The sequence below is a fragment of the Corylus avellana genome, chromosome 7, assembly GCF_965113065.1.
Source record: "Corylus avellana chromosome 7, dhCorAvel1.hap1.2, whole genome shotgun sequence".
NCBI lineage: Eukaryota > Viridiplantae > Streptophyta > Magnoliopsida > Fagales > Betulaceae > Corylus > Corylus avellana.
The window spans coordinates 23,161,798-23,173,375 of NC_142496.1; the positions used below are offsets into that span (position 1 = coordinate 23,161,798).

Consider the following 11,578-nt stretch of genomic DNA (forward strand, 5'->3'; position numbering starts at 1 on the left):
CCAAAGGCAAAAGGAAATGCAAGATCTTTATGAAAGCAGATATGAAGCAATCAGTCAATGAAAATGAGGTTATGACACTACAATTATTAACCTCAAACATACTTGATGTAAGTATTCTCCAGTTCCATTGAAATTCTAAGTTTTTCTAAAATTTTTAAGAACTTATAATTTCTCTAAATAATAAAGCTTGACTTTACTAGCTTAACTTAAAATACATAATCCATAAATTGGGGAGGGCTCAATGTTACTAACTACAATTTCAAGCAATTGAGTAGAGGCTTCAATTCTAATTAAACAACAACAAAAGTAAGCAAATAATTATGTTTTTTCTTTTCCTCAACATCAACTAAAAGGAGGAAGGTTAAGGTAACTCACAATTTCTTATTAATAAACAAAACCCTACCACACCTTTGATAGCGAAGCTCAAGCTCTTTAGTTTTTCTGTTATTATTATTTTTAAGCTACTCGATGATGAACTGTAAAACAAAATTTATCAAAAGAAAATGAAATTCCAAGAAAAATTTACATCGAGTAATAAGCATTACTAATATTAGAATCCACATTACATACAATTTACATTCAGATTGCTCAGTAATTTTTATTACTGACACTACTCAGAAAATAATAACAACAATAATAATTAATTTTAATTTATGTTTGAATAAAATTAAAAAAAGAAAAGAAAAGAATGTATGTCATAGAGCTGCCAATAACAGTAGCCAAAGCCTAGCAGTAATAACAACAACAAACTTCACTCAACCAACAACTGTTGTCCATCAAGTATTCTTATTTCTGAAGGTCATTACCTGTTCAATTGCAAAAGTACCCCCTGCAACTAATAACAACGATTCGTATTAATACTGTTCTAAAAAAAAGTGTGAAAATAAAAGAAGAATTGCAAGAGATGTGTAACACGTGGAAATTAAGGAAAAACATACCTGAAATGAAGAAGAAGAAGAGCAAACCCAAAATAAGCGTGAGTCTAGCCATAGGATGCTGCGATGAAAGCAAAATGAGTCAGAGATGAAAGGTGAATCAGAGGTGCCGGGTGAATCAGAGATGAAAGAAGCGGCATTGGGCACGGGATTGCTTAAGCTTTCACCCGGTGTGAGAGAAAAAACAGAGGTGCCGGGTACTTGTGCCGATGACAGAGAAAATTTCTGTATGTGAGAGAGAAAGAGAGGGAGGGAGAGGGAGAACCGGGGACAGAAATTTTCTAGGGAGCACCGGAGAACTTACCAAGTGAAGATCAGGACCGGCAGGCGTGACTTGGCAATTAAGGTTTCTCAATTAAACGATCTCACCTACTCTCCTGACATTATTTAGTTTTGTTTTATGAGAATAATTCCTAAAAAGGATGTTAAAAGAGAGAGATTGTGAGGTGTATTTGGTTTTTTTTTTTTGTAACAAGGTGTATTTGGTTTTGGGTGATGGAAAACGTACCATTATTGTTTCAAACTTATCTCCTTCATTAATTAAGTTGCACATTGAAGAAGATAAGTTTAATAAGTCACATTGAATTAGATATAGCTAAAATGGATGTAATTAGGTGAAGAAATAGGTTGCTTGTTTAATAAGTCAAGCATGAAGTTCATATGCATGGAGAAATAGGTTGCTTGTTTAACAACTCAAACACAAAAGACAGGTAGATGATTATAAAATAAAGAAAAAATTACGCTTATCCACGAAAGTTTTATCAGATTTTGTAAATTGACATTCAATGTTTAAAAATTTGTAATGTATGATAACAAAATATCAAAAATTTGCAATGTAACCACTCCATTAACTATTTTCATCAAATTTGACAAAAATTGCTCACGTGTGAGGCACATGCATTTTTTGTCTAAAAACTCCAAAATTACCCCCATGTGTTTTCAGAGATTCCAAAAATGCCCCAAATTCAATAAACATTTTTTTAAAAAAAAAAAAAAAAAAAACAAACAAACAAACAAAAAAAATAAATAGTAGCCCACCTCAATCCGGCTATTTGGGGGTGGCTCGACCACCCCCAAAGGGTTTGGGGGTGGTTTCGGCCACCCCCATTTGGCCCCTTGGGGGTGGTTGGCTACCCGACCCAAGCCACCCCCTTTGTCCTTTTTAACATATGGCATTTTCCAAACGTTTCAATGCTTAAAAACGACTAAAATTGCATAATTTGAAAATCTATCATTTCTTTAAAAGTATTGAGGATCCTAATTTGATAAATAGTAGATTTTCAAATTACGCAAATTTAGTCATTTTTAAGTATCGAAAGGTTTGGAAAATGTCTTATATTAAAAACTTGGTATGTTACAATTTAGAATTAAGTATATTTTCATCAAGTTCTTGCTCTTTATTTTGTAAAAAAGCTTTAAACAAATAATTGTTTTCTAATTCATCTTGGAGCGTTTAACAAAAAAATATTTCACCCTCATGCATTGATTTTATGAACAAGAACTATCTCTACAAAAGTGAAGATAAAGTATTTTTTACATTTTCTTCTACAAATTCAATATATCAATCATTAGATTTGTGGAGTCCACCATTGACTTATGTGGGGTCTACATAAGTCAACAAATATAATAATTGATTTGTAAGATGATATATAAGAAATATATTAACACTAATAATTTTTCTTTTTAAATTACCGTAATTAATTTTGGACAAAATGGTAGGTCAATATATATATTTTTTAATATTTGGCCAATCTTATTTTACAAATAAACCATTATATTTGTAAACTTATGTAAATTTTACATAAGTCAATAGTACACCCCACAAATTAATCGTTCATCTATTAAATTTGTAGGAGAATATGAGCCAATCTTCAAGTAATGTTACAAGTCTTTCTAGAGTAATCTTAAATGTGATGTGATGTGACTTTTAAAATTACCGTTGAATTTGAGATGTGATTTATTGACTTTTGATTTATTAGTAATTTTAAAAGTCACATCACATTTTAGATAACTTCCAAAGAACTCTAAGAAGACTTAACATCTCTCTTAATTATGGGGCAGGCTGACGTTTATCTACGTGTTACATTTTCATTAGTCTGTACATCTTAATTTAGTCGGTGGCCATGACCGCCAGCATGTAAAACGCGTGTGACAGATAGAAATATCTCATCCAACAAATCAACGATACGCATTCCAGAACGTTCGATGCCTTACCCCAATCTTGCGCCCTAATGACACCGACTCCGTCTTCGCGCAAATCCAACCGTCTATATTTTTAGGTCAATCAATCACAACCATCAGATAAATCTAAGATTCCTCTATAAATAGAATTCTTTCTTCTCTCTCATTCTCATATTTCATTCTGGCTGCCGCTCTTGCTCTCTCAAAAAACGTTTCTCCTCTCTTTTCTCCTAGATCTGGTACTGACCTTCTGGTTTCTTTCAATTCTTGCCCCAGATTCGGTTAGATCGTTTCTCAGCCCTCGTTTCGATTATGGAATTTTGTCGTTTCGTTCTATATCTCGCTTATGGTAGCTATCATCCTTTTTTAGACTCCGGTTCGTTTTCGCTTTAGATCTTGCGGAGTTTTGGTCGTCGAACGCTTCAGAAGGTATCTTTGGTAGATCTGCTTTGGTTCTTGGCTTCTTTGGCCTCTGAATTAGAGGCGATTTTTGTTGTTTCATTCAAGCAACCACAAACAATTTGGGATCTGCTCCGTCTCTATTTCAATGGTTTCCTTTCGTTTTGAGGTGTCGAAAAGGTAACAAATCGAAGCCTTTTGTAATTTCTTTTCGTTCGTGGCTTTGTTCATCAGTTTATTGATTTCTTTTATCAACTTTCAGAGACTTGTACGACTTGTGATCAGCCTTGGGATGATGGGATCTTGGTGATGGACATGCGTGCTGTGGTGGAGTCGTCGAGCGCGGTAGACACCTGGGCCCGTGGATAATCTTGAGAATTACAATCGGTTTGATCTTATATGAAGTGTAACATACCTTTCCTTGCCTGTTTGTTATTATACCAAGGCGAGGGTGGTGGCTATTTGTGACACCTGCAGGTATTATCGTAGGTTATGATAATATGGTTGTAGCCATGTATCGACCTTTGCCATGACGGGTGCGCTTGCATGGCAGGTCAAATACGCTTAATAAAATTTTGCTTTTTTGGGGGGGGAGAGACGGCCCTGGCTTTCTTTTCCATTTTGGGCCGTCTCCTCCCATGTGTGTGTGCGCGTGTTCTCTCTCTCGCTCCTCTCTCTCTCTCCCCCTCTATCTAAATGGCTCGATCGCGCTCTTTTTTTTTGTTATATGTCCACCAAGTGCTTTACTGGTTGTGGCTATAACATTGACACAAACAGACTACGGATGAAACAAAGAAAGGTACTGCGGATCTGTTCACTCGCCCTATTTGGGTATATGCATGATGGGATATCTTCCTGATTTCCACTCTAAAGGTACAGCGGTCTGCCATATCAAGTTTTTAATCCAACCAGGTAATACCTGCCATTTGAACTTGAACGAAAGGTGCGTCAATCTTCTATATGAAGTTTCTCAGAAGGTATTATCTACTATTTGAATCTGAAAGTGAAGTCTGTTATTCAATAATAATGGGTCTGCCATATCAAGTTTTTAATCCAACAAGGAATTATTTGCCATTCGAACTCAACAAAAGGTTCATCATTCTTCTATATCAAATAGGTTCCCCAGAAGTTAGTATCTGCTATTCGAATCTGAAAACATTTTATTCTATAAGCGTGGTTTTTTATATGCTATCTATTCATTATCCGTTTACTTAGCCAAATGATTTTTAGCATATACTATTAAAACAAAGCATTAAAGGGAGATGCATGTTGTACATCATTCAGTCGACTGTCTTTTAACTTTCTCTTTTTTCCAATAATTTAATGGATCCAACTGGTGTGATTCACCCATTTGTTGAAAGATGGTTGAGAGAATGAATTTTATCATTTCTTATTAAATAATCCTCTAGTTCTACCAAGGTAAAATTTCTATACGACCCTGAAGATTCAATAGTCTGTCTTATCAAAACGAAGCTATAAGCATTAAAGGAATCCTTTAGGTTCTATGAAGGTTATCCCACTCAGCTATTTACTAACCCGAAGATGCAATCCTTAGTGTCCATTGGTCTTTACATGCCATTAATTTGTTTTTGCCAAGGTTATAAACATGATCTAATAATGAGCCTATTAGTGCTGCCATATCAAGATGCGGTTAGAAATATACTGAAAATATTTACACGGTTGATATTAGCAATCATTCTTTTAAGTTGCTACCTGCACTCATTTCTTTGGTTTCCATTGCACATGCAAGTTGCCACTCTTCGTTTAAAGCTGGCAGTTCATGAAGTTGATAGTATTGATATTTTTTTATAGGCTATACAATTACAATTCATGATTTGAAATGGTACAAGAGTAAGGATGTGTATTTCAGTTGAAATGCTTCTTTGTTTTTGTCCACTTCATTATACTTGTATAACTCCATTTGCCATGAGCATGTACTCTTAGTGAGTTTTGGGTGGTATTTATCATTGTACTCCTCCTAGTTTAAGGCATGGGTGTTATTTGTTGTATTTCGTTTCAATCGGTGGATATATTAGTCAATATTTGGGTTGGTGACCCCGTGTCCTGTTGCAGAGGCTTTATGTCTTGCATTGTAATTTCTTTTAGATGATGATGAGTAGCTTCTGTAGAGTAGAGCAATGTGCTTCGAGTTGCTGGTTTTGGTTTCTCTTCTTTTGGAGCATCGTGGATGGAGTTGGGCATGCTTACCTCATTGATGCTATGGCCTGCAAGTGTTTTGACTCTTAACTTGTCTATCCAAGTTGCCTTAGTGTTCTGTATGGGTTTTAAGGTAAAAGATTGCGGAGAAATTGTTTTTTTTTTTTTTTTGATGTGATGCAACCTGATTACACTTCCAATTGCTGGAATTGGGTTCTCTCATTCTTTGACACACCAGAATCACTGCTGTCAAAGTTCCGAAGCATCAACTATGGAGTTCACGAATGCTTACGAGTGATGTAGTGGTTTGCAAAGATCTGTTATCACTTTGAACCTGCCAATCCAAGTCGAGGAAGTGATCTTCTGGGTATCAAGGTAAATGTCTATACTAGGACAGGTGTTGTGTTTGACTATAGTTTTTCAGCAATATTATTATAATTGTCTAGTTTTCACTATTCTCCTTGCGTGAGTTATCATCTTGTGTTTAGGTGTGCTGAAAATTATTTTTGCTGTCATGATGGGTTGTTTACTTTCTGTGTATTTGGACTATTGGTTGCTCACATTTAGCGAACTTCAGATTTTGTATAATTGCATTATTTGTTCCCCCCCCCCCTTTTTTTTTTATCCCTTTTCTGCTTGTTAGTTGCTGATGTGATTAGCATATTAGCAATATTGGAGCTTTGGGGACTATGGCATATTTTTCCTTTTTGCTTTTCATTAAAACCGTCTTAAAGCTGTAAATATTTTTCTTTCTTTCAATATGATGCCAATTTTTAGTGTATTTTGCCTATGATGTTTATGATGCCTGTTTTTTTTCGTGTTTGTTTTTGACATTAGGATGTTTTCGTCCATAGGATAAGCTGCTTCTGTTGATTGAATCTGATAGATCTCTGGTTCTAACGCAGGAGACATTCTATTGTTTTGTTCTAGAGCTCGTGATACATAGTGTTATGCGGTAGAGTTCCTGCAGTCTACTGTTTTTTGTGTAGTTCTTCTACATGTTCTTCAACAGTGTCATTGCTGCTGTTCTTTTTGCTCACTGTTGGAGCAGGAGACTTTGTTGATGGAGAATGATCCTTTTTTCACTCGAAGTTGGAGATATGATTGAATTTGTTTTTTCTCTAACTTGACCGATGGGCTCGAAACACATGCTTGTTTGCCGTGAATCTGGAATTTTCTTGTATTTCTGCAGTCTACTGTTTTTTGTGTAGTTCTTCTACATGTTCTTCAACAGTGTCATTGCTGCTGTTCTTTTTGCTCACTGTTGGAGCAGGAGACTTTGTTGATGGAGAATGATCCTTTTTTCACTCGAAGTTGGAGATATGATTGAATTTGTTTTTTCTCTAACTTGACCGATGGGCTCGAAACACATGCTTGTTTGCCGTGAATCTGGAATTTTCTTGTATTTTGGTGTTTTTGATGACCTTAGAAGGTAAATGCATTTTGTGAACCAGGACTTCGATCCCTAATTGTATTATTGATGTCACCCAGTTCTCAACACCACGCATTTCCTGGGTTTTCGAGATTTTGCTTAGTTATGTGTATTTATATTTGCAAGTTATTTCGCCCTCTGGAGTAGATTTGGATGAAGTAAATTTATTTGTTGTGGCTACCTCACATTTTTGGGATTCTGTCAATTGTGTTGTATCCTGCTGCATTAATTCATTAACTCTCAACTCCTTATTGTGGATAGTTGATGTGTTTTACTTGCTCAAAGAGATTAGGCAGCCGAAATTATTATGTTGACCTAGATGCCAGCAGTGTTTTTCTAGGTGTTTAATATTTTATTCCATCCCTTGCTGGTAATTGCTGAAACAATTATTGTTTTGTAGTAGAACTACTTTAGGACAGCGGGTTTTTTGTGGCATGACACTAATTTCAACCACAGGAATCATTATCATAATTCATCTTCATCTTTGGGACCAGAAGACTATTTTAGCTGAAGGCTCTTCATGCTTGTGGATCCAAGACATGCTTGGAATTATGATTTTACTCAACTTTGATCCGCTTGATGTATTTGTGGGCTATTCGTCTCACTTAAATCTTCAACCCCAGATTCAAATCTTCTTCACTGGGATCAGAAGAAAACTATTTTGGCTGAAGACTCTTCATGCTTGTGGATTTGATTTTACTGAAGTTTTATCAGCTTTAGTTGTGCAGCACTTGATATATTTCTGGGCTATTCGACTTACTAGGATGATGAAAGGCTGGTAAAGGTAAAAAGCAATTCATGCCATAGCCCCCATTTGTAGTTTCTATGCCATGTAATTAGGTTTTTTGATCCTCTCTTTTTAACCCTCTTTTAATTAGATTTATTGAATAGTTGTCAACATTTTTTCTCTTAATGCACTTTTGCATTTGCTTAACTAAATTTCTATCTAAAATTGATTAGCAAAATTATTTTTTTAAATTTATGCATATCTTATTATCATTTTCTTTAACATTTAAATATTTTTTTATTATTTTATCTCTTTTTTAATTCAAGGAAGAAGAAAATTTATTCAGGAAGAATGAGTGAAAGTTTTTCGAGTAGTGATCACAGTTGGAATGCCATTGTAGATGGCTAATCCGATCTGGGATGTTTTTGATTCGATCATTCGTGTTATTTTGTTATTTTTGCTGGCTATTGTCTTTTAAGTTATTTTATTCAGACCTACTGTTTTGAATCATATTCTACTTGCAATATATTTTACCAACTTGCTAAACACGTCCTGACCGTTTTAATTCCTTCTGATCACATTTTGACAAGTCTCAATTAGTTTTTGTAGTGTAAAATCAGTTATAGAAATTTTAAAGACAATTAATTATAAAGGAGTTGGTAGGTTTATTGTTTTTCAATTTTTTTGGTTAAAAAAGATCCGCTTCCCTCGACTCTCGTTCTCTAGAAGACCAAAACACTGTTAGACGAAAGGTATACTTGTGAACGGTAATTGCGAAGAACATGATGTGGATCCATAAGCTCAAAATGGGAAGAGCGCTCAAACCGCGAGGTTTGGGAGGTTGGTGGTTCGACTCCACCTGGATTCTTGCTTTTATTGAAAAATTTTATGGAATTTTTTCTATTTAGAATATGATGCTTAAGATTTTTACTGTTGTAATAAATATTATTAGAAATATCTGCTTGGGAACTTTTATATTGAAACAGCGTCGAATCGGTGGAGATGCAATTTATTTATCTTACATTGAAAAATGAAATTGGTAATGGTTAATAATGAAAATAAAAGTGGGGAGAGGGAATGATTTTTGTGTTGCGAAAGAAATTTGTACATTTGTCAATATAAATATTATAAAATAGGATTTTTAAAAATATAAATGTAAAATTATATATTCTACTTGATTGAAGGGAATGATTCTTAGGTTTGTTTGGGCTTGTCGTGCAATCTGTACTTTGAAGCACTGGTTTCGGAACGATCGGCCCAAGGGAGTCCAAGGAAGGCAGCTGTGGAATATTTAGGGTGTCGTCTAGCTGTTACGAGTTACGACACTGGCGACACATTGCCTTATCATTGTCAACAAGTTAAAGAGGAAGGGAAGCGTCCACTGGGGGTAGGGTGGTGAACGTGCGGTCCGATGTTGTTTGGAGAAGATGTTGGAATTCTTGTATTTTATATTGTATAAAATGAAGTAGGTTCTGTAGTTAGTGGATATGTTTTCATGAATTTTAATGTGTGTTGGTCTGAAATAGCAAGATTTGCATCTCCATAATGAATGACTTCCATAAGAACTAAAAATAAATAAAAAGTAAAAGGTGGCTCTATTCACTCCTTTAGGATGGTCAACTACTTTAAAGAGTTGTTAGCATGATTCGACTATTCTGTTCTTTTAAGAGACAAAAACACCTTTTTAATATAGCTAATTCGATGCCCAAATGAACTGAAAAAAAAAAAAAAATCTTAATTCTCCTTTTAAGGGTGGTGGTCAGCCAACTCCTTATGAAGTTGACCACTTCTTAACATGATTCAATTGAGGCGATTTATATCGAATGAATGGTCTGAATGAGGGTAATTACGGTGCTAAAATTAGGAAAATTTTTAGTTACAATCGTTTGTTATTTTCTTGTAGCTTTAGTGGAAAAAGCAGGATGGATCAGATGACTACCAAGTGGGAGGATGTGATAAAAGAGCTTAGAGGAAGTGGTTTGAAAATGTTGCTGTGTCGATTAAGCCTGGAAGAGGAAGCTATTGTTTACAACCTCTGGCAGCCTAGATCAGAGGAGCAGCTTTTGAAGTCTATCATTTGGGAAGTGTGTTCTAGAACTATGGCTAATCTTCCTTAAGTGAAAATATATAAATATATATATACATATAAATAAATATATAGATAATCTCAAAGATTCGATTGGGCATCTAATGGAATCAGATGCCCACCATCCATAGGATCTTTAGCCTTTAACGTTTTGATGGGACTCCCCTGGACTTTACTTAACGTTTCTAGTGGTGGGTGGCAATTGGTTGCATTTCCTAGTAGACTTGTGTCACCTTTTTTTTTCTTTTGACTTGTCATCTTGCTCTTGCTCTTGCTCTCTTTTTCTTTCTGCTCCTTTTGTCTATTTTTGTTGTTTTTCTTTTACTCTTATTTTCAATTGATTGGCCAGGTTCTCCACTGCCTTCCCATTATCTGCAGCTGTCCCTCTCTCTCTCTCTCTCTCTCTCCACCCCCCACGCCAACGCTCAACCATTTGTTAATATAACTGATTTTAAATTAAAAAAAGTAATGACCAACCAATATATATATATATATATATATATTCTGTTATAACACTTTTTCTCAGAAAGTAAACTTCACCAAATCAATTTTTAATTTTTACATTTTTCAAAAAAGCCCAAAATAATTTTATTTGGTATAGCCTAATTATACTTTTCTTCAAGCCAAGTGGCTGTGGTCGGCATGACTATTCTTTGTGGGCCTTATTCTAGAAGGAATCAATGTTCAAACATATAATCAATTTAAAAAGAGGCCATTCCATTCACATTTGAAGTCAACAAAATTATTGACTTTGACAATGATATTTTCTTTTTCATCAAACCAAAAAAAATAATATAGAAAAAAAAAAATGGGCCTCATCTATTCACGAGAACAATGACAAAAAGGTCTATTTATTTTCTCATTTTCTTTCTTTCATTTTTTTTACTATAATTTTTTTTTATAAATTAATGTGACAATTCACAAACAATTAAAATACCTATCAAATTTTATTGTTTAGTGTTTTTTCGACCTTATTGTGTCAGGAGTTTGAACGGATCGGATTCTCTTTATTTCAATTGAATTCAGTCAGTGTAAATTTAAATGGTAAAATTCTCTTTTATATATATATATATATATATATATATATATATATATATAATTTTACCTTACAAATTTGCATTAATTGAAATCCTTCTCCAATCACTTTGAACACATAATTACTTGTAGTGGATGGCATTTCCGAAATATCAACGACTCATTGGTCCAACAAAACTCCGCGGTTATGAAATGGATACGGAGAATTTTAAATGTAACGTGACTTTTAAAATTATTATTGAATTTAAGATGATTATTATTAAATTTTAATTTATTAATAATTTTAAATGATATGTTATATTTAAGAAGTCGCTAGAGGTCTCGTTAATTCTCTAAAGCAGATTTTCTAAAAATAAATTAAATTAAGGTTGTCCGAAATTTTCGGAACAAATCGATGTCATAAAAAATTGGAGAAGGATTAATTTAATCCTCGTCCACGGAGAGCACGCGTGTAAGTCAACTGACCAGACACGCGTTTAGTTGAGGTGGATGAAAAAGCAAAAGCATACCTATTTATGAATTATTTATGATGCTCCCTTCTTCTTCCACACGGGGGTCGCTTTTACAAATTTGGAAACTTCACCTAACAAGCCCTTTTCAATTCATCTCAAATTACCCAAAAATAT

General features: G+C 34.4%; 1 long non-coding RNA gene across 2 annotated transcripts; it reads left to right on the top strand.

Moving 5' to 3' along the window:
* Window positions 1-3,295: 3,295 nt before the first annotated feature.
* Window positions 3,296-6,800, top strand: LOC132183827 (uncharacterized). 2 transcript variants are annotated; one of them, XR_015912837.1, is made up of 5 exons: window positions 3,296-3,695; window positions 3,778-3,992; window positions 4,255-5,805; window positions 5,911-6,047; window positions 6,578-6,800. It is a non-coding gene; the product is annotated as an uncharacterized LOC132183827 (long non-coding RNA). The 2 variants fall into 2 exon arrangements; XR_009440519.2 differs by having other exon boundaries at window positions 3,778-5,805.
* Window positions 6,801-11,578: the final 4,778 nt, after the last annotated feature.